Genomic DNA, 24,663 nt, shown 5'->3' with positions numbered 1-24,663 from the left:
TAGACTGCAGCCAAAATGACACTTTCTTATTATTTTACCAGAAAAATGTATCACATTCATTTATTCATATGTTACAGGTCACACTAGAGGCCAAGGCTCGTTTACGTATGAAAGTAGATACGTCCATCTCGAACATTATAATTGTCCTCTTGCTTTGACGTGTCCTTAATGTTGCCATAGAAACAGCCAATAGATGGCACTTGCTTGAGGGCGGAGTCAAAAGTTTCACACAACAGAGGAGGTGATGGTGGAGAAGGTTGTAAAAATGTGACTTGGAGGCAGCACTGTAGACGTTACAAAACCCGAAGTGGACAGAATTATTTTCAGTGATTTCACTGTTATACATAGACTGATTCATTCCTTTACTCCTTTATTTAAACTTCTTTGTCATCTCCTACAGTCGAATCTTGCTTGAACTACGCTGCACCGCCCCTCTGATCTCCTGCAGTGCTGCTTCATTTTACCCATACAGCTCAGAAAACACGCACAAATATGGAAAGTGAAAAAAAATGAACACAGAGCATGGGCTGTCCGTCTTTGTATCCGGATGTAACTTTGAGCATAAATGAGCTCTTACACGTTATTCCCATCACACCTGTTTTGACTCCACAATGCTGGCATACTGTCTAAAATCACACAAAGACAATTGTTAAAAAAAAAAAGACTTTATAGCTGCCCTAAAAGGACTTTTGTCACCAGATCCCATCAAGAATTGTTCAATCTCACATTACAGCAACACACAAACACAAGATTGAGCATTTTTAACCAACTTCTGAAGTGAAGCTGTGAGGTACCACAGGGGCGTCCCGGCACACAATAATCTGCTGGTCGGTCAGCGCGGCTGAAACTCTGTATTGCCGCTGTGTCTCTCTGTTGCGCTGGTGGCAACGAATCAAGAACACGACCAGAGTGTTAGGAAGCACAGAAAGCTCTAGAAAGCTTTTCTCCGCTGGTTTCCGAGGTGTTCAGCTCCTCATTCAGCTGCTGGCAACGGGACTAATGAACCGGACCCTGGCAGCTATTCCAATGGGACCAGGACACACACACACACACACACACACACACACACACAGGGTGATCATTCAGTCTTCCTCGTAGGCGGTCCACTACATTACCAGACAATATGGCAGTAACACCACCCAAACACACATAAGAGACACAAAAGAGAGAAGGCAGGCCTGGCTCTGACCTGAGTATCAAATAGCGTTCTGACGCAGAGCAAAACTGGGCCAAACTGGGCCAAACTGGGCCAAACTGGGCCGTCCAGCTCACATGATTTGTACTGCAGGGCCAGTTCTCTCCTTAAACGATGCAGAGTGACGTATATCTGTTTTACTGATGGTACACCTGCTTACTTCCTGTCAATAGTCGACACATCTTAGTTATCACAGTGCTTTTCAGGATTTTTAACACTTTCCACGCCATTGACAGCCTTCACCAGTCTCACTTCTCTTGCATAAATTTAACTGCCATTTAGAGGAAGAGCAGCGTCATGCTTCGCCATCCCGTGGCGCTCTCCTCTCTGGTCGAAGAAAGAACACATTAAATCAGCTGCAGCTGATTCTGAATTCTGCAGAATGAGCTCTGACTTAAGATCAGACAGAGAGCACACATTACACCAGTTTAAAAACTTTACTGCCTGTTAGTTTTCACATTGATTTTCAGGCACTGCACAGCTTTGCACCAGACTACACCTCAGAGATGCTTTTGCTTTATGAACCAGGAAGGCTCCTCAGATCCTCCGACTCTTGGTTTTTAGCTATTGATTTGGTGATTCTGCTTTTAGCCATTATTAATCTATTGTATTTATCTGTGTATTGGTTTATTTGACAGGGACAATGCAATGAACAATTTAACAAGTTCGAGAAAAATCACTGATGTGTTGCATACAGGGTTTCTAGCCTATAGGCTAATTCACAGCCCCAGTCCCTGTTTGGGCTTTTCTATCTAAGAATAAAACAAAAAGAAAACATAACATCCTAAACCATGCATCAAATTAGGCACATAATAAGAAGTTACATTTGCATATATCATGATCTAATAAAATGTACAATATTTCATCACATTAAAATCAGTGTTGCATGGTTGTGTGCGTATGAGCGTGTGTTTGTTCCCTAATGCATGATGGAAAATTTGTGTTTTACATAATGTGATTTTTTTAGTCTGGCTTTTATGTTGTGCATTATTAATACTATGTTATGGTTTATAATTATTCTACTTTAAGATCCATTTTTGCTTATTTCATATGTTGTTCTTGTTTTTGTTTCTTCAATCAAACTGTAAAGCACTTTAAATCACATTTAATTTGTTTGAAAGGTGCTACATAAATAAAATTTGATTGTTTTGATTGATTGATTCTAGGGCAAAAATCTGACATACAGGACTTTTTATTAGACTAATTTCCACTGCAGAGCCACACGGGACTAACCTAGATGCACTCAGCGACCTTTGTTTTTAGGGCTGGTCAGTCTGTCTTATTCATCAGAATAAACCTAAAGAGCAATCTCAGGCTGATTAAGTCTGTTCTGCAAGACAGGAGCAACCGAGGTCACACACGGCTGAGATAGGAACCCCAACCGGCCTTGGCGCCTCATGATTAAATAGAGCTATCCGATGCTAAGCTACTGCAGAGCTATAAAGTGCTAGCCGACACATTAGCCTTTTTTGCTCTGCAGGAGAAGATAAGGCTTTGCAGGACTGTTCTTCACTCTGCTTCCTACTAAAATGGCCATAAAGGGGCTTCCAAGGCTTACTAATTAGCCTGGTTATAAATGCAGGAGAAACCACGGCCATAAATGGCTACTTTTCAGCCTGGACGTCGACTACAGGGTGAAGTGTTGCTTTTCTAAGGCTTACTGATTAGCTTTGTTTCCACTCGTGGACTAACCAGAAGTCATGCAACGTTTAGTTTTTGATTCCACATTTCTTCCTTTTAGTTCTTAACTCTTTAAAACCTGGAGCGGCATCACTTTTTTCTTTCAGACATTATTCAGAAGTATTTAAAACCTTTGAACCATAAGCAAATTGATTTAACATAAGAAAAGGGCAAAGAGCAAATTTGGGAAGAAATATTCTACAAATTACATGAAATTAGTAGATTTAGACAATAATTTTAAAAAGTTAGGGGACATAGTTATTTATTTATTTTCTTTTTTATTACAAAGTTATGTGACAGAATTATTTTAATTTTGAAGAACTTCTTCCAGACAATATCCTTGTTTTTTTGTTTATATATTTTAAAAATTTACTTATTATTATTATTACTTTTTCTCCTGTCATTGCCTTCTTGTCAAGGTTTTAAAATAAATCGAGCCACTTTTCTTAGGTTTCAAAGGGTTAAAGCAATGACTGGTGTTGAAAACTTGATCACAAAATTTTAGCCTGTTTTGCACCAGATTCATTTCCTAGCGAGGCAGTTTTCCCAAAAAAAAATGCATGCAATTGTTAAGCAGTGAGGTCAGAGGTTCCCCTCTCTTTTTCCAAAATCATATCTCAGACTCTCTAGACATTTGCTTTTGTCTGCCTAAATAATGACACTCTTCTCTATCTTTCTCGCCACTCTCCCCGCCTGTCTCCGTCTTTTGTCTACTTTCTGTCTTCTTGCCCCAATCATCTTCCTCCTAAAATCACCTGCAGAGGAATCGATAAGCTATCAGACCACGAAGACTCCCAGACTCTCTCTCTCTCTGTATTTTATGCTGTGTCAATTGGCTCTCGGCCGGCCTCTGACTGTGTTTGTGCTCCTCAACCTGTCGGTGTGTGAGTGTGTGTGCTGTCAGACATGATTGACAAAATATCCATCACTCACTTATAGTAACTTGTACTTGTGAGTGTGTTTGCGTGTGTGTGTGTGTGTGTGTGTGTGTGTGTGTGTGTGTGTTGACCTGCTAAACTGCTATCTCAAACCAGACTCCAAACTATTGGTTTTAACGATATTCGCGTGAAATGCAGCCAAAGAGAGAGATGCTGACATTGTAAAGAACGCAAATGAATCACAGAGAGAGAAAAGGTTGAAAGGAATGAATACAGTAAATGGAGAGGAAGAGAGGGAAAAAGGGGAGAAAGAAAAAGAGACACTGCCAAAGAGCAAATGGGGTAGAGAGTGAATGAAAAGTGAAAAGGACGAGAGAGAAAAAGGGAGATAGCTGAAACGAGGTCAGGCGCTGCTGAGAAAAGCACAAAGCCGAGCAGAGTTGAGGGAAAAGCATGAAGCATGGGAGCGAAACACAGGAGAGATGTGTGTGTGTGTGCAATAAAAGACTGTGAAAGGTGTGCACTGACAGGAAAGAGAGGTGTGTTCAGCAACTGAGAAAGGCTTGGAGCTTGATCACGCCACACACACACACACACACACACACACACACACACACGATGTGCACACAGTGCTGCTGTGACTGGCAGGTGGGTTTCTGAGCACAGTGGTGTGTCTGTTTCGTGCAGGAAAAACAGTGAAACTACTATCAGCAGACTCCTTAAACTTATGCCCACCATACACTGGAAGACTTGAAAAGACTTTAAAAGACTGAAGTCTGACATCCTGTTAACTCCAAAGACAATGTGAGTTTGAGACTTTAAGATTTTGCAAAGACTGGGGATCTTACAGGGTCACTATTGGCAAGACTAGATTCCCATCCTGCTCATGCTGGAAAATATTACACCAAACTCCCTTTAAGAAATATGATGTTTAACAATTACTTACGTCTCTGCAAAAACGCATCACTCGAGACAAGACAAAAGGCGTCACATGTCGACCGTATTCGTATCAATTCGGCATCAATATGATCCATATTGTGTGTTTGTGTGTGTTTTCTACACCTTACCATGTGCCTCTTTTGCCTAAACATGACCATCCCTGACTTTGGTGCCTAATCCCAACCATCGTGACGGTCCACGCTGTTGTGTGAACGTAAGGGCTGTGCTGCTTCATCGTTTTTTTTTACCTCACTTTAACGGACTGCATCATCCCACTATGACCACCACGTGCATTTGTTGCCATCACCGAACTGCAGCATTATGAAGCGTAAACAGCTGGAGCACAAGGATACAAGGACACAAGGAAACTCATTTCGTGCACTTGTATCCGCAATCTCATTCTTTCAGTCACTTCCCAAAGCTCATGACCACAGGTGAGGGTTGATGGACCAGAAAATCGGATGCTTTGCCTTCTGGCTCAGCTTCCTCTTCGCTATGATGGTCCTGCATCACTGCGGACCTGCGGCCAGACCACCTGTCCATCTCCATTTTACCCTCACTCCTCAACAAAGACCCCGAGATACTTCAACTCCTTTGCCTGGGACAGCAACTTTCTCCCAAACTAAAGGGGAAAATCCACCGTTTTCCTGCAGCAAACTTGTACTGCAACAGCAAACTCGTTTGAAAAGTCATCGCTCACTCAAATATCTCTGTTCAGTGAGTCCTCATGTCTCCATGCTAATTCAGAGGCGCGTTCAGCCCGGGCAATGAAAAAAAAGAGGAAAATCTGTGCAAATATTTATTTTATGCATCATGACACAAATCATCTTGATGCATCAGCACAAATTTCTGCTCCAGCAGCTTACACACACACACGTACACAAGCACACACACAGGTTTTTGGGGTAAATCCTTTCCAGAGGAGCTCTGAATGCAGAGAAAACACATGAAGAATTCCAGCAGCGACGTGACAATAAAACCAGAACAAGCTGATCCAGCCCACAGTGTCCAGAACTGTTCAGCTGTCGACACACTCCATTAACATTCAGTGACCAGCAGGAGGAGGACACACACACACACACACACACACACACACACACACACACACACACACACACACACACACACACACACACACACACACAAACATTTACCCATGTAAACACAATCACGCTCCAGCCTATAAAACATTCCTGTACATGTTCGAGCACATACTCACACAAACACACACACTCACCATGAAAGAATTTGGCTTATTAACCACATTGCATCACAGTAGTGACATTTCTCCTGCCAACAGCACCCCCCAGCCCCCACCCGCCTCAGTGTGTGAGAGGAACACAATGAACGAGAGGGAAGGAGGAGACACATAGTACACACGACAGCATGGGTGTGCCGATGTTTTCTGAGTGCAATCAACAAGACGACACTCGCTTTTTACTGGGGAGGAAATTACCTGAGCAGACAGACAGACAGACTGAGGGGGTGAGTTTGAGGGAGACTAAATAATATTGAGTCAGAGTAGATCTGAAATCGTTTCCTCATTAACCTGATCCTGTCAACAGGCAGGTGTCAATTTTTTGATTGCGACAATTAATGTTAATTATGAGATCAATCTCTGCAGAATCACACAGAGATTCAGATCAACAGAGTGAATTTGGAGATTATGAAAAATTTTATTCCCACTTTATGAACATTATGCACAAACAGAAAACACACAGCAGTAAGTCAGAGAATGCATGTAGTTTTTGGTTAAATCAGCTGCAGAAAAAGCTGCTGAAATGATTTTTTTTTTTTTTTTGAGCATTGCAGATCAAGGTAAGTATTTACGTGATTCCATGGTGAGGTAAGTTTTATGTAGTAATATAGTTAATCCACATTTTGCAAACAGCAAAATCCCAAAAATTCATTTATTTGTGGCGGGCATATACGTACAATTAACACATCTGTTGCCAAATACAGGCTTTTGGAGCTGGACTGTTCATTAAAAGCTCTGTTGGGATATATGCATCATTCTGTTTAGGGTTTCAAATCATTAAGACTTTCTTTAATCGATTATTTGTTGAATTACTGATTGATTAATCAATTAGCTATTTGAAAAACATGAAATCTTTGCTTATTTCAAACAATCCCAGTTGTATTTTTTTCCTAAATCGAAGCTCACAGCAACTCTTTGAAAGCATTGCTTAGCTATCGATGAATCAATTAAACTTCACTTTTGATTAAATTCTTAACAATTGCTTAATCAATTGTCAAATAATTGTTATCATCTCTATTCCTGTTATTTATGGCACACTTGAGGCAGAGACAGCACAGAGAACATCAGGTCCATCACAGGTGAAACGTAATAGTTCGCTCAGCTGGATCTACAAGTTTGCTTTCACTAAACAGTAGCTGCTCCTCTCATCCATCAGTGTGATCTGATCAGCTGTGAACAGATGTCAGATCAATAATACAAACCGCGACTCACAAACTGCTGCTAAAGGAAAAAGACAGCATGGAGAGCTCCGCCTGTGCTGCGTTTACAGACCCGCAAAAACCTCCGAATTTAGAGAGGGGACACAGAATGATACAGAGGGACACAGGCAAAAAAACCTGAGAAATTTTGCATCAGTTTTCGTAAAATAATTAAATATTAGAAAAACATTGTCACCTTATTGCCAAGCACAATCTGTCACTGTCACAGAGAGGCATTTAACTGTTTAAACTGAGCGTTTGGTTAATTAAACAGCATCAGTGAAGCAGGTCTCCACTCTTCATGCATGTCACAGATGCTCACATGTGCATGTAGCTGTAAATATGTATGTGCAAGTATTATGCTTGTGTGCGTGGTGTGTGTGCCATATCGCCGTGGCACTGAGCACAGTGGTCACGCAAGCCAGAGCAGCCTTTGGGAAGTAGGTCAATGAGCGAGAGAGAGAGAGAGAGAGAGAGAGAGAGAGATGAATGGAGAGAGAAAATCATGACGAGATGTAAAATGGAAGAAAGAGAAATAAGAACACACGCAAAGGCCGGAGGGAGTGGAAAGTTACCGGTTAGAAACAAACTGTAGGTTAACAGAGCATGTATACACACGCCGTATATGAACATGTGTGTGTGTGCAGTAAATACGTGTGTGCTAGACGGTGTGTTTGTATATGCATCCCAAAAGGCCATTAACGGCCTCACCCACCTGCCTCACTCTCTCCGCACCATGCAGGTAGAAGCCTGCTGCTCGCTTTCAACCCACACACATGACTCACACACTCAAACACAACACATACACACCTCTAAACTTTCCATCACTAAACCCTGCAGAGCCACCGGAGCCCATCGCTGCGCACCAGCTCCACCCTAATGTGTTTATCATCATGAATTATCAGTGAAATTACATCACATTATCAGGAGAATATATCTCAATATCAGAGTTATTGCATTTTGGACTCCCACAGAGAGGCAATTTATTAACTTCTGATGAGTTATTACATTTAGTCGGCAGTTACTAAGTTACCGCAAGGCTTATAATTAATAATCTCTTATTTTGTAGGAGACAGAATTCAGGTTCCAGCTGTGATTGAGTGACTGTCCACATGGAGGTCTCATAGTAATACCACTGAACCGGAGGTCACACACAGGTTGAATGTGTGTGATGTGACAGTGCAGGTCTCTGCCATGAAGCCTATTTATAACACACACTCCCTGCTGTAGCACGCACACACACACACACACACACACACATTAATGTGCTGCTTCTGAGGAGGCAACATCTAAAAATAACAACAAATAGCTTTTAAAGTAGAGCAATGGAGGAGTGTGTGTGTGTGTGTGTGTGTGTGTGTGTGTGTGTGTGTGTGTGTGTGTGTGTGTGTGTGTGTGTTGCTGCATTGAACCATATCAAATAAAAGTGTACTGAATGTGATAAGCTGTGTTTTGAGATAACTGCAGCTAGTAGCAATGTGTGTGTGTGTGTGTGTGTGTGTGTGTGTGTGTGTGTGTGTGTGTGTGTGTGTGTAAAAGTGCATGTTCACACCAGTCTGTGCTTGCCTTCCCCTGGCACCTGGTTGCCACAGCTATATGCCATGTTGGCATCTGTGTGTGTGTCCTCTTGTCCTCATGCTCCTATGCCATGGAAATTTCCTTTAACCTTTTCTCTCATTTACACCAATGCCCTTGAGAGCCCACACACACACGGACCAACACTATCTCACACACACACACACACACACACACACAGAGGATGATGCAGTAGTATAGTCTACAGTAGAGAGACACAAACTGTCACTGTGTTTAGACTATAAACAGACATGCTTAACAGTCACATGGTGATAATTACCTCTGCACTGCCACTCCCATCACTATTACTCATTGTACTACTATTGCTTCTAGTATTACTACTAAAATAACTTTCACTGCTACTAATAAAACCACAACCCTGACACTACTACTGCATATTCCGACCCGATGTTGGCATTGTGTGTTTCTGTAAACAACAGATATATTACATTTGCACATTATTATGTGCAAATGTCCAGCAGACTAGAGCCACTAGAAAAGAACACCAAAGATCTCCACAAAACATCCTTCTTTAGAAGCTAAAAAGCCGTGACAAAAACAGTGATGGGTCACTAAAAAAACATATTTTGGGAGCTTAAGAGATGCTGGAAAAACAGGGTAAAAAAACACCTTTGGGGATTAAATACCTCCTGGAAAAACAGTCAGCAGTGGCTATTAAACACCCAGATTTGGGGCTATAAAGCCATTTGAAAACAAAGAGGGGTCCCTAAAAGACACTCAAATATGGGAGGCTGAAAAGCTGCTGCAAAAGCAGCCATGGGACACAAAATATACCCACTTTTGGCAGTTAAGAAGCTGCTAGAAAAACGGTGACATTTGTGAGGCCAAGAAGCCACTGGATAAACAGTGATGGGTCGCTTTAAAACACCAACATTTGGGGTCTAAAACATCCACAGGCACCCACATTTTTGAGGGCTAGAAAGCCGCTGATAAGACAGTGATGGCATCTTATAAATCACCCATGTTTGGGGGTCTAAAAAGCCACTGAAAGGATGCCACGGGTTACTAAAAAAATGACATTTGGGAGAAAAAATGCAGCTGGAATAACACTGACAGGTCGCTAAAAAACATCCAAGATTAGGAGCTAAAAAGCTGCAGGGAAAACAATGATGCTGAGAGGTCATTAAAAACAACCACGTTACAACAGCAGCTTCCTGCACTTCTTAAAGGAAAGCCAAACTATACTACATATCTGCTGCTGCTACTTGCAGCATAAGCAGTCGTAAAATAAGTGCTTCTACCACTGGCACTGTTGCTCACTGCAATCATTTTTGCAACTATTACTGCTGATGCTACTGCTGGCACCATGAATTCATGTCAGGGTGCGCTACTTCTTGCAGAGCACAAATAAAACAAGGTGTGCAATAAGTCAGTGTATTAATGAGCACAGCCACTGCTGCTGCATTACTCCCTGAAGCCCAGCAGAGGAACTGTTTGGAAACTCTGCATAACCCACGAACGCACCGTGTAATCCCTGCATGAATCGTAATCACATACAATAATCCTGCTGGACCAGTGGATTACTGGGAGGGAAATGACATACTGGTGTATACATTTTAGTTGGGCAGACCAGCAGTGTTTGTCAACGTATATGCGAGTCACCTCTTGGGTCCAGCAGGCTATAGTCGATGTCGGGGGAGCGATGATGTGTTTGTGCAGTTGGGTGCATGCCCGTCAATGGTCCAGACATCTTTACAACTCGATCTGTCTGCCGGCTAAGTCGGGGCGAGCCCCAGCCAAAACACTGGCAAAATGTCAAGGAGAGAGGGAGAGGGACCTACATTGTGGGCTGTGACGGAGCCTAAACCAATATCGGAGCAGCATTTACACCTCCTGCCCCTCGCACAACTCTCATTCATCTCCCGGGTTTTATTACACTGTCACACCGCGTCAAAGTCTCAATTTTAACAGCAGCAGAAAGTGCCAAAGTCCAATTTTTTAACTGTAGCAGACCGTGGGAAAGCCATACTTTTTTAGGATCCCACTTTTTATAGGTGAAGACAACAACAAAGACTTATTCTCCATCTTTAATCTAAATTTAGGGCATCCAAATTTTCCAAAATACATGTCATACTGAATTATTTTAACCCTTTAACACCGGGATTGACATCAGATTTCTTGTACTGTTGTCAGACGCCTTTCAAAAAAATTGTTTCGATTTCTTTGAATACATAGGGAGAAATGCAATGGTCACCATGGCAAGAAAAGTCCCACAAATTGCAAAAAAGAAAAAAAAAAGACCTGATAATTAGCTGGACGGGTTTATAAGAAATTATATAAAATTAATTAATTTATTAATTAAAGTAAAATTTTCTTGTATTTCTTGCTCTATTTTCTTGCAATTTTTTGGCCTTGTTTTTTTAAGTTGCTCATTGCCTTCTTCCAATGCTTTTAAAGAATTGAAGCAAATTTGTCCAGGTTTCATCTAATGACATGTATCGTTGTATTATTATACCGGAGCTGTCTAACACTGTGAAATCTTCAGATTCCCAGCATCACACCCCTCCCACTTCGATTTCCTCCTCCACGCCTCAGATGCCACTTCCTGTACAGATGTGTAGAGAAGGCTAACATCAGGCTCTGTGCCGGCTGACATGTCGCCGTGGTATCAGCATCCCTCTCATCTCATCCGCCTCTCATCTCGTCAGATTTTAGAAAAAGAGACACAGCCCTCTGTACGCTCTCTGTGCTTTTAAAATAAGACATTTCCCTGGTGGCTGCCCCCGTGATAAATCAGGTAACGGAGAAGGAGAGCTTTAAAGAAATAGGCCAGCCAGCGAGCTCGGCGACCGCTGGGCCTGCACATGCTTCCCTACAAAGCCCTGAGCTGCTGGGTGAGATTGGATTCCCTCTCCTTCAACCCCGTCCTATCTCCCTCAGGTGTTGCAGCTGCTGTGTGTGTGGGGGGGCGTGCACGCCGGTGTGTGTATGCGCGGAGAATTGCAAACAGCCTCACGCTCATGTTGACACTATCAATATGGCAACAGGGTCCCTGTGATGAATACAAATTGCCAGTAAAGGTTAGCTAAGGACAGTTGGCACACACACGTTTGCACATGTACACACATGTCAACATATGTGCACGGATAAAAGGAAAAACGCCCGAGTCGTGAGGAGGAATTAAATTAGTGGATGTGGACATGCATCATTCCTCTACGGTGCTTTTCTACTGTCAACATGTGAAATATATACACACACTCACTGAAGAGTCTGAACACCACACAAGGCCACTTCATTGATCCCCCGACACAAAACTCAAGATAAAACATGATCAATATGTTGATTCTTAAAGCAAACACAACCCGAGTGACAATATTCACACGGAAACCACACAAAGAAATCCAAAATGTGCTGATTACAAGACAAACACAACATACTGAGTTAAAAGAAAAGGCTGCAGAACATGAACAGATTATCATTTTAGGCTGGAGATATACATGAGTAGACAACTATCTGGGTCATGAACATGATTGTTCACATACAGACTGTGCATGTTACTGGAGGATTCCTCACAAGGGTACACCAAAGTCAGACCTTAAAGACTTCAGGATTTTAACCATGAACATGGCGACACTCAGAGAAGTCATTATATTGATAATTCTGAGATCAGTGCAGAAAAAGCGATCACAAACGGTGTGTAAAAGCCTCTCAATTAAGCACATTGTGACAATACGAGTATGTATGGCCCCGTTTATCACAAGTGGACTAAATACAACAACCAACAAGACACATTGTGGTCCGATCAATGAAACCACTTGTAGAGGTGGTCTGGGATGCATCTGACTACACATTTATTGTGGTTTGAACACTATAATGCATCCGGATGCATCCTCAACAAGGACTTCCTCAGATACAGCACTTTGTGGTTGTTTTGGTGACAGCACGCTACAGATCTATAATCTCAAAACTCATTGGCTTTGGGTCTGACGACGATTATGCCTCTTGGGGTGAGGGCCAATCTTCTGGGCCTGCAGATATCCGGACCAAGACTCCTCATCATACGATAACTGATGGGTTCTGAATTGCATTTTGGCCTATACTTTCTTCCTCTCCACATGGACTGTTTACCTGCCATTCAGATGTGATTGGTTAATACTTCTCAGTCTACACGTGAACTACAATATAACGTCTTCTGCAGATTCCGCAAATGTATACAGAATCTGTTCATAGAGATTAAACGCTCAATAACGTGCGATTTTATGGTGATTGTGTCCAATTCAAGGAGACCTGTTAAATTCTGCTGAAAGTGATATCTTGATATTAAGATATCTCATTATCAAGATATCTGGCGAGAGTAAGGACTAGTAGCAGGGGATGTGCCAATTGTCCTCCATGAGCAAGGCACCAAACCTCCAAAACTGCTCCAAACAGCCGCACATCCAATCAGAATATGCATATGTAAGATGAGTATGCAAAGAATCATACGTATGTCAACATTTCCTATTGTACCACTTCCTGCCAGCTCTGCAAGTCCCTCTTAAGCGCAATGCTTTTTATGCCCAAAAATGCAGAAACCAACCAGTCCTCCTATGCTGGATTAATGCCACCTGGCTCCACATGGTCTTCATCACAGAAGCATTTCTCAAACAGACAAAGTTTTCAGCGAAAATATGACAGCAGCAACCACAGTCATTTATCCAAATGACACGAGCAAGAGGCTGAACCTGCTCGCCGTCACTGAGCCGCAAAGGTTAAACATTATGTAAATGATGATTTAACAATAAATAGCCAAAATGATAAATTCTGTGTGGTCTGCTGAGTGTCTGAATGTGGCGTAAAGATAAGAACCATAAAAAAAAGAGACGGCAAAGCAAGACGAAAATATGATGAGCGGTGATAACAGTGAATCACAGCGCTGACTGTAAAGTATATTATCTGTATTAAAACTTTAGCCTGGAGAAAGAAACGAGATGGAGGAGAAATTTACATCCTCACATCCCACTCTGGTTTGAGTCACGGCACCAACAACCTGGAACACGGTGACGAGCCGAATAGATTTTCATATAAATTAAGACGGCAAAAGACAGACGATGAATACCTAATAAGATTCTTGCTCGCTGGTGTCGCTTTTACTGTTGGATTTTTTTTCTTCTTTCCCTCATTTCTTTCTCTCATCATATCTGTTCTCTCGGTCTCTCAGTGTAACACACGCAACGAAGCCATTGTGCGTGTTGGACACTTTGCACGGCTGAGTGCTCCTCTGCTGCTCTACCTCAGGGGAAGGAGAAGTGTTTGGAAAATCCTGCAGTGTGCATGCACGATAGGATGCAAACTGGATTTAGAGATTCTGCTGCAGTTCCCAGTCTACAAAGACCTGTCCTGTCCCTGCCCCGATCTGAGATCTTTTGCTGACACTGTGACCTCTGACTCCTCCTGTTCCCTTGTGCTGAAGGCTTTTATTTCACTGAGTTGCTCTGGAGAGTCAGATTAGTCAGTCAAATCTAATATTAAAAAGTTGTAAAATAAGTTTAAAAGCTTAAAATTGATCCAGTATTGAGCAAGAGTCCTGCAGCAGGCAGCTGCGAAACAGGCTACTTAAGAATATAACAACTATGTACGTCCACTAAAAGTGCTTGTTTTGCCTCTGACAGGGTCAGATTGTCATTAGAAGTGACTGACAACATTATGGAAGGGGCCCTACAGAGAAAAAAAGTTTTTCTATTACTTTTGTTTGATGCAGTCTGTTTGTTATTGTCTTCCTGCAACAACTCAACACACAAGACCAAAGGTCCAATAAAAGTTCTTGTTTTTGCAGCTGACAGGCTCAGGTGGTTATTTTAAGACTCATTATGGAAAGAATCCCTTCTGAGAAAAAACGTTTGTCTCTACCTTTTGCTTGACCCGGTTTGTTTGTCTTCCTGCAACAACTAAACTCACAACACTGACAGTCCACTGAAATGTCCCGTCTTGCCACTGACAGGCTTCAATCGTTACTAGAGTCTGACAACATTATGGAAAGGACTTGTAGAGAAATGAAACATGTATCTTTACCTTAAGCTTGATACAGTCTCTTGGTTATTGTCTTCCTGCAACAACTCAGACTCCAAGACTTAAGGTCCACTAAATTTTTTGTTTTTATCACTGACAGGCTTGGATTCTTATCATAAGTGTCAAATACATAAAATGTAATTTTTCTTTCTTGCCCTTAATTTGGTCGGTTTATTATTGTCTCATTTCTTTGTCAGACACCTATAATAACAATATGAGTCTGTCAGTGTCAAAGTGCTTGTTTTTGACACTGGTGCATCCCCCTAAGCTCAATTCTGGACCAGTTTGGATAATTGTGGTTCTTAATAGTCACTCAGACACAAAAACATGGAATAATGGGATCCATAATGAAAAAATACCAAAGTTCCCCCTTAAAATTACTCAATTTAAAACTTGGTAAAGAAGGCAAAACTAGGCTGCAGAGTAAGACGATAAAATCTTTGTCGGCTGATAAAAGCTAATGGAAACCAGTCGAATGAAGAAGCACTGAGTACTGGTGGGTTCTTTGCTGTCCCTCTTTATCCCTGTGTTACAGGCTAAAGGTTAAGGCTGCTAGAGCCGAACTGTCTTCTGTAGTAGAGACCAAAGATAAAGCTGATTAAAGGAGAAAATATACGTGACAAATTATCATGAGTGAAATCAACTGATCAGTTATAGCAATAATAATGTCCCACAGCTGGTGGCAAGCTTTTAATGAATCTGCATCATATCTTTAGTCACATTTTATCCTGCACACACGAGCTGCACAATTAATCATGTTAAAATTGCAATTTGGTTTCATACCTCCATGCAGTCTCAATGAAATCAATTCTGCCATGTTTGCATTCAGCAGGGACACGTGATGCATCAATGAAGAGCTTATAATTACTCCTGAGTTGCATCAACAAATGACACGACTCTGTTACACCGTGTGAGAAAAATATACAGAGGGGTAACATGATAAAAGTAAAAGCATCGGAGGAAATGTGAGTCAGAATCAAGGAAACGTCTCGGATGATGAAGAGCGGAAAATAAAAATATCTGCAGTTTTGACAAAAAAAATGCTACTTGCACCATAAACGGAGTCACTTTGTCAGCATTAGCTGATATTGCAGGTGATAATGAAGCTAACAAGGCTGCAAAAACAGCCAGAAACACTTTTTCAATGCACTTTTATTAAAGACAGAAGCACTAAGCATTACATCAGCACACCAAAAAATGATATCAGAGGCACAGGAGATTACAGAGGCACCAAGAATAGCGAGAGATAATTGTAATCTCAATTCTGAGTCAGAAAATCATGATTCTTGTTTAATCCAGACTCCTACAGCCCAAATCTAAGTATGAGAGTGTGTGTGTGTGTGTGTGTGTGTGTGTGTGTGTGTGTGTGTGAGAGAGAGAGAGAGAGTTTCAGCCTGTCATGCCAAGCCGGCCTGAGTGAGCAGCTGACGAATCACCACGCAATTAATTATTGAGAGACCCCTAACCTGCCTCTGCTAGCATGTTAGCTAGCAACAGCACGCTCCAACATGTGACACACGGAAACAAACACACACACACACACACACACACACACGCAGGTTAGGATCCTCGCTCACAGGAACACACACTAAAGGCCCGCGGGAGGGGGGGTCAGCATCTAAGCCGGATGCCTGATGAACCTCAGAGGGATTTGGGAGGAAGCAGCCATATTCCCAGCGCCAAACTCTGACGCACACACAAACACGATGAGGATCAACCACACGTAAACACACATGTTACATACAGTCACATATCTGTTGGGCACATGGTGGCACACCTCAGTGACCAGCAGTGAACAGCCGGGCTCCTTTACCCAAACCAGAGTCAATTTTAGCAACAATCACAGAGCAAAGCTGTATCAGCTTTATTGATGTGACACTTTGACATTCATGTTAGCAAAGAGGAAATGCAATGACACATGTATGTTGTAAATCCCACACAGCTGGACACAAACTGACTCCGAAACAACCCTCAGTACACGCTGTTTCTACCAAGACATCACTGCATTTCAAACAGGGGGAGTGAGTTGAAAAGTGGTTGTTTCTTACCGTGATATTACTGCTTTTCCAAAAGGGATAGTGCCACAAAACGGATTAGTTTTATCTGAGATATAGCTGCTTTTCCAGAATAGTCACCTGAAAAGTCAGTGTTTTTTAGGAAGACATTGCTGCTTTTCCAAAGGGTATTTTTTTAAACCAAGGGATTGTGCCACCAAAATCGTGTATTTTAAGCTAAAACATGACCTTGTCCTAACCATCCAGTTGGTTTTTGTGCCTAAATCTAACCACACACTGATTGCAGTGTTGCTAAAACCTAAAATTTTGACATATAAGCTACATAATGACAAGTAATTGTGAAGTATCCATGGTTTGCAGATATATACAACGCTGACATTTTTACTTGCGATTGGGTTGCTGAGTCTTACTCTCAGATTATTGTCGGGGGAACATTTTGGTGTATCTACTGACAGTGCCTTGACCCGCTGAACTTTGACCTGCTCAGTGTAGGCTGCAGTATTGGTGATCTATAGCACTCTCACTGTGATTCACTCAGCAGCCTCAGATAGATGCAGGAGATACAAATGCGGTGCAGATTATATGTACATTGTGAGCATATTTCAACATCTTGTGCAAGATACTGTATATGCATGCTTGTGTGTGCACATGCGGGTGATGCTCATGAGCTCAAGCGTGTGTGACAGTGACAGTGTGCGTGTGTGTGTGTCCGGTACATAGTGACAGAAGGGACAGGTGAGTCATTGCAGGGCTGCAAGCTAAACTCATTGCACTGCAGCACTGCACATCACGACTCAGACGGACAGAAGAAAATCACAGAGAGGAAAAGATAATGACAGAGAATTTAGGGATAAAACAGGGAGTGAAAAAAGAAAATAGAGGAGAGTCACATCAAAATCACTGGACAGAGAAGAAAACATAAAATATAGCTGAAGAGAGTCTATCTGTCTGTCCCTGGCACGGTGCAAATCCCAGTCACTGCCAATAACACCTGTATCCATCACTCTCTGCTGGAACTTCAAAGCCTTGTTATTTATACACCTGTCTGTCTGCCTGCCGACTTGGCTGTCTGGATCCTTCACTCCTCACTGTCACTGTCCAATTTAAATCGGATTTATTGGGACCCGTCAAGAAAGTGAAGCGCCGACCTGCTTGCAGACTAAGTGCAGATGCATTATAAGGGTGGTATATATATCATGTACATCAGAGACTGATGAGTGATCATTGCAGTTTCATTCAAATCGATATCAATGAAGGGAGATACCTCAAAATCCCACTTTTGCCTCTCCATCAGGTTTCAGCAGATGCATAACACTTAAAAGGAGCAATGCACCCTTTCTTCTTTGGTTTTTTCCTCCGTTTTTGGTATGTTTTTCTTATGTTTCTGCATGGTACTTCCCACAGATCACATATGATCACACATCAGGGTTTCCCACACACCGATTGATTGATTTTGCTTTGCTGTCAGTAAAAAATTCTGAAAGTTGTGCAAGGACATCAACATTCATTTTTTGAGGCAGCTTGCCTGGGTTTAAACATTATTTATAGTACAACACTGTCGGAGCACAGAGCGTACCCTGGGCACAGATGGAGCAGCAGAACGTCAGGTGCTTTGAAATCGAAACTTGACCGTTTACTCTGCGGGGTCTTAAAGTTTGCATTCACTTGCAGCAGTTGCTGCTCGATCTGATTTCATCAACTGAACGGCTCGACAGATCAGTTAACCACCACGCCTAATGAAGACCTCTGCCTGCGCTGCGTTCATAGACCTGCAAAAACACTCCAAATTTAGAGCAGGGACACAGAATGATACCAAGGGACACAGATACATTTACAAGGAAACAAAAGGTTTGCTGTGGTTGTCATTGCTGTTGTCGGTTTCCCCCCATCAGCTACAGCTACACATAAACTCTACTTCTGTGGGGAAACGCTGCTAATTTCCCATTAATATAACTGAAAACAGAAAATTAAAGCATAACTTTCTGTGAGGGACAAAGAGTAAGTCAAAAAGCTTTCACATAATGACCAAAATTGCTGTTTCAATCACAATTATGCTGCATTAATTATCCATGGAGAGCAGAAAATATTAATTAAACAGCAAAAAATTATGGTTATAACTAATAGTTGTGGGCTTAATGCTTTAAAAACTTGAAAGTGGCATCCGTCTGTCCCTTCAGCATCCCACGATCAAGCTAAATGCGGTCAGTAAGGGACTGTGTGACTTCTGATCGGAAATAGGATAGGATCACCTGATAGCCACGGATGAGAGCTGACTGCCTGCACACACACACACACACACACACACACACACACACACACACAGGGAGGCATCATGATTATAGGATAAAGTGCTGACTGACAGCATGAGGCTCTATAGGGCTACACAGCAGCACCATAATGGCTTTAAGCTTTATTAAGTTTTCCGTTCGGTGCATGCAGGCATCGTTTCAGAGACGCAATTAACGTTTCAAACACTCGAGAGCTAATTAGTTTACTTGATAATAGCATGTAACTTGGGGCACTGCGAAGGCAAACATGGAAGCGATGAGTAATCTGTTGATGTCTGGGAACAATGTGCTCTTGAAAAGTATCCCAAAGTTTTTCAATTACTGATCTATTTCGATCTTAAACTCACATCCTGTTACTCTCTCAGGCTAGGACTTGCTCTCTTAATTGGAGGGATGTGATAAAAAACAACAAATAAGTGCTAATTTAATGGGTGTGAAGAGCTGCAGGTGAAAGTGGTGATTGAACACAAAGTGAGTGTTATCAGTTCCACATGATGCAGTGGCTTTAATTCATCAATTATTTGGACTTTATCGCGGATGCTGACGACATCTGTACAGTAGACTGTGCAGTGGGATAACCTGCATGCACATTTGTATACATTTTTTATGATCCGTGTGAGCAAAATAGTGCAACTATTTTTACTTGACTTCCAGATTTGAGCAGATCTTCAAAACAAAAACAGGCACACGTGATCCCAAAGTACATGCAGTTTATGTTTGTCGCATTGCATTCTGATCTGAAAGGTAAATATGTGCTTTTCAACTGCAGGACTCCACATTGTCTCACCGCACAGCAACATTTGGTCTTAAATTTGCATTTAACAAGAGCGACGTTGCTCAACTGCAACACGGAAAAGCAAAGCAGAGAAACTGACAATGCACGGCTAATATTTTACAGGCTGTGGCTGGTTGTGTCCTGTTACAGCAGGATGTGGAGACTGACGTTAAGTTGGCCTGATCTTCCCAGAGTCAATCCTCTGCATGGACCAGACCGGCCCTAAACACCCGGTCAATGATTAGCATTGAAACAGGTCTGGTAGTCCAACTGCACTCTAAAACAACCTGCCAATAGGTTCAGTCATGTAGCTGAAGTTAGAAGCCTTTTTTAAACCCAAAATATGAGCTTTAGGGCTTTTTGATGCTCTGAGAACAGTTAACTTTGACTATGTTACCTTCAGACTTGACTTTCTCAAAAGAATGACAAAAACAAGGTTTCCCTTTCTGCTGTTTTTGAAGAGAAGACCTGATTGGTGATTAACCCAACTGACAGAAAACAAATGTTTGCATTGTACATTTCATTTATATGATACATTTGTGTTTCATTTATAGCAAACCCAGAAACTAAATGTTACTCAACAACGCTGTGGTTATGAAAAGATCATGTTTTGGCTTAAAACACAAAAGTTTGGTACCATGAACACCTGTCAAAACACCACAAAGAGTTGCAGAAAAACAACCAGTGTTTTTTTCGTTAAACAGTGTTCTTGCAGCTCTGCAGCCACCTTGCATTGGTGTCCCCTCCACCTCCTGATGACAAAAGCAGATCCTGGTCTACATCACTTAGGAAACGTTGTTAAGCACAAATGCGAGTTATTCACGGTCTGCAGTAGCACACAATGCCAAAGTTTTTTTGTGGAGACAGACATTATACTCTCTTTGCTTCATACACCAACCCAGTTGTGCCTCCAACTGAAATTTTGCATTTCCTTTGGTGGAAGTGTTTTCTGTGATTGCTGAAGCACAGATCTGAATACATTTTCAAAATAGGTCAAACCGTTTGGCAGAAAAGTGAGTTTTTCTCATCATACTAGATTTAGTCTTTGGACACATGGGACATGTTTGTTTTCCATATATTCCTGTAAGAAAAAGCCCCATGTGCCCAAAGACTTAATATAATACAAAAAGAAAATGGCTGTATCTGAGAAACTACAAAGAGCACCATTAAGTATGTTTTATCAAAGACATGCACACATACGCAGGACGACAAAATCATTTCATATGGAAGACATTTAATAAACAAAATGTTCTTGTTTTTCCTCATATTTCAACAATCCTTACTTTGATTATTGATGAAAGCAAAAATTTCAATGCCGTCGTCTTTTGTCCAAAATGTGTCCATACCAGATTTCAAGACTTCCAAACCAATCAGAACGAACGTTGTGGCCTATATTCCTCATCATATTAAATACTGTCTTCGTGCACCATTGGTTGTATCAGCAGTATATGAGACTGTGTTCACTGTCAAAAAACACGCGCTGCAGACGTGCTCTACTGAAAACCACACATTTGTTTTAGAGCGCAGTGTATTCTAATCAAACAACGAGGCACCGGCCGACCAATGAGGCGTCACATGAGCCTGTGGTCGACGATCCCGTCCAATCCACCAGCAGCCCCTCCACCGAGACACGTACTGCTCCCCACATGAAGAGCGATATGTGGTATAATTAACAAGAAACTGAGCTTTGATGTAAACACTCATCATGTTGACAGGAAGGCGACTGTGTTACCCCACAAATCCATCACTCAATCAGTCCTGAAGTCTCGCTAATTTGGTCAAGGTGGCCACTAAATTCACTGGTGAGCAGCAGCTCTTCTTTGTCATTTTTAGCCGACGTATCAAACTATTTTTCCAAATCACCACCGGTCTTGTTTCCAAAAATTAGGCGCAACAGGTTCAAATTTTCATTAATTAAATGTGCTACAAATTTGAATGTATCATAAAGTACATTCAACATACAGAATGATAGAAAGAGGTCAGATTAAAAATGAGTGAGAAGTTGCAGTCAGCATGTGTACTGTATGTATGTGTGAGAGCGAGCGAGAGGCTGTACGACACAGAGAGAGAAAAGAGGAGGAAGCAGTCACATGTTAGGAGGAGGAGGAGGAGGAGGGGGGAGGGACTGGCTGTCACTCTTCTACGTCACGACTAACGCCTCCCTCCCCTCCCCTCCCCTCCCCTCCCCGCCTCTCCCTCCACTACAACTCACATGACTGCAGCAGCCCTGTTCTGTAACTCCAGTCACGAGGATAGAGTAGTATTACAATAACCAGCCGGCAGGGGCGAGCTGCATAGACACACACTACAGAAAAGAGAGAGAGCGAGAGGAGGGGCAGGAGAAAGCCACCAGGCAGCCCTAATAACCCTGAGTAAATATTAACATATTAACGCTGCGTTTGTAGAATAGATAACCTTATCAAGCTACACATAAAGAAAGCTGTAATACAATGTGATTTTTTCCCCGTTCTATGCTCACGCGGCACTGGATCCTTCTCCTGTATGTGTGTCACTCAAGGATTTTGCAGCTATTCAGCATGAGAAGACAGACTTGCAAAGGTTTAAAAGCAAATATAGGAGCATGCACTACAGGAATGCACAGTTCTCTCATTTTGTTTGCCTTAAAGTAGCTGTAGGGTTGTTACAATCATCTGATGCCACTGTCTGACGCTGTTTTTTGTATTCTTTCTGAGCTTGTTCCAGCTTTTTCCTAAAACCTATATGATTTTTCCACTAACTGAAATCCTGAAAAACAAGTGTTGTGCATTAAAATCCTTGAATTAGGCCATATTTGGTATCTGTGGAAGCTATTCTGCTCATTTCTTGGACTATTTTGCACATTTCTGCAAATGATTCTTCAAAAATATTGCACATAGGCTTGCAATATTATGGTTTTAATGGTACAATAACTGTCTCAGCAAATATTGTGATTTAACAGAATTATTGTTATTGTCAGTCAGAGTGACCGTTGAAGGATTGAAAACAGAAGGGCTATATTTGGTTGAACAAATATTTTAAAACTGTAACTGAAACTCAAAAGCATGTAAACTTGTAGGTTTGTATGAAACGCCTCCCTCTTGTTGAAAAAAAACTAAAATAAAGGTGAGATTCTACATCTAGTTGCTTATTGTGTTTATGTACAAATATACCAAAGAAAATTCTCTGTATGTCAAAACTTACTTAGCAATAAACCCCATTCTGATGTCTAATCATGATCTGAAATCTCCACAGATTTTCAAAATAAAGGTCTACAGGTCTGGCTGCACAGCATGAGTTTGCAATGAATGCCAACCACTTAGGGTTTCAATGTGTATTACATACATAGAATTGATTGAATACAGTCTTGGACAGGTGATAATGGTAATGTCATGTGATACGGTCAACATAGAGTCACTAATATTGCACATAAAGTTCAAGTCCCTGCAGGATTACTGCTCTGATATCATGAGATATACAACAATAATATCTATCATAAAGCCATATGAATTCAATATGCATATAATAGGTCCATACATGCATATTTCAGGTATGTTATAGTTGAATGATGTCATTGGAAATGATAACAATGATGCAGGATGTCACCATGTAGATATATTTTACTATAAATGCTGTGGTATTGGGAATGTTTTGGTGCATTTCTTTCCTCATGGGGGGCAATTTCTTCTCATTAACCTCTTAGATACATCTGCCTGTGTGTGTGTGTGTGTGTGTGTGTGTGTGTGTTGTGTGTGGAAGCACATGTCACTGCTGCACGTTATAAATAGCCCACCGTCTCCCTGGATCCCACCACACACTGAATTAACCTGCTTAAGCTGCCAATCAGCTGTGACAGATCCCCCCTCCAAACACACACACACACACACACACACACACACACACACACACACACAGACAGACAGACAGCTTCCGATGACCGTGCAATCATAACAATCACAACGACGCAATCTTACGTCACACACTGTGATGCAGTGAGGGTCCAGTAATCCACTGACTGGCAGTTTTATTGGTTTAGGTATTTCGGAAGCGCGACTCTACAGCCATGAGGGGGATGGAGATTAGACTCGATAGGTTCTGATCTGTCCTGAGAGAATTTGAATTTCACGCCAAACCTAGTTCAGAAATTTTCTAATTTATTGTTTTCTTCTATGTATGCAAAAAAACATGCATCATTTTATACAGACTATTAGCTGTTCTTAAAAATTAATCCCTCCAATAAAATTCGGCATACATATTAGGTTCAGGAGATCACTCAATTTAGATAAAATCTTAACTTCTGTGCTTGGTGAACGCCACTCGTTACCGCCCTGCGCGCGGTTCTTGAGCAGATTATTCTGAGATTAACAGGAGAGCCAGTTAGAGAAGTTCACACACTGTTTTAATATGTGCTGCTTGGTGTGTTTACTGTGACCCGAATTCAATTAGAGATAAACTTAAATTCATTTTTTAAAAGCAATGTATGTGTTAATTGTCAAATGCTTGTAAATAAGCAAGGAATCCCAGAATTGATAGGATTTCCGCACGCAGTTTGGCGTTTTGGCGCTTCCTTTGAAAATCGGTGCAAAATCCCTTCCCTGCGACCCCCACAGCAACACTGTTGTTTAATAATCTGTCTGTCATCATCGCCCCGTCAGACACGCAGCCAAAGCAGCCGTTGTTTTCGGTTAGCAACCGCAAACAATCGTGAAAACCAGACGAGCGTTTTGTAACCGTTTCCTAACGATTACGCAAACGCTTATGAAAACGCAGAACTGCAGCAACTTTCTCGGATGACCCAAAACACACAGACTCCTCTCCATCTCATCGCTTTGCTCAACATCGTCTGACAGATTGACCAATTTGAACGAATTACAGG

General features: G+C 41.7%; 1 protein-coding gene across 3 annotated transcripts in view; it reads right to left on the bottom strand.

Moving 5' to 3' along the window:
* The window catches only part of ppargc1b (peroxisome proliferator-activated receptor gamma, coactivator 1 beta), a 202,777-nt gene that overhangs the window by 132,592 nt on the left and 45,522 nt on the right, over window positions 1–24,663 (bottom strand). The window lies entirely within an intron of this gene.

Source organism: Plectropomus leopardus, chromosome 8, assembly GCF_026936395.1.
Source record: "Plectropomus leopardus strain MGB_pleo_1.0 chromosome 8, ASM2693639v1, whole genome shotgun sequence".
Classification (NCBI taxonomy): domain Eukaryota; kingdom Metazoa; phylum Chordata; class Actinopteri; order Perciformes; family Serranidae; genus Plectropomus; species Plectropomus leopardus.
Note: the sequence above shows the minus strand (reverse complement) of the source record. Positions and strands in the feature narration are given on the sequence as shown.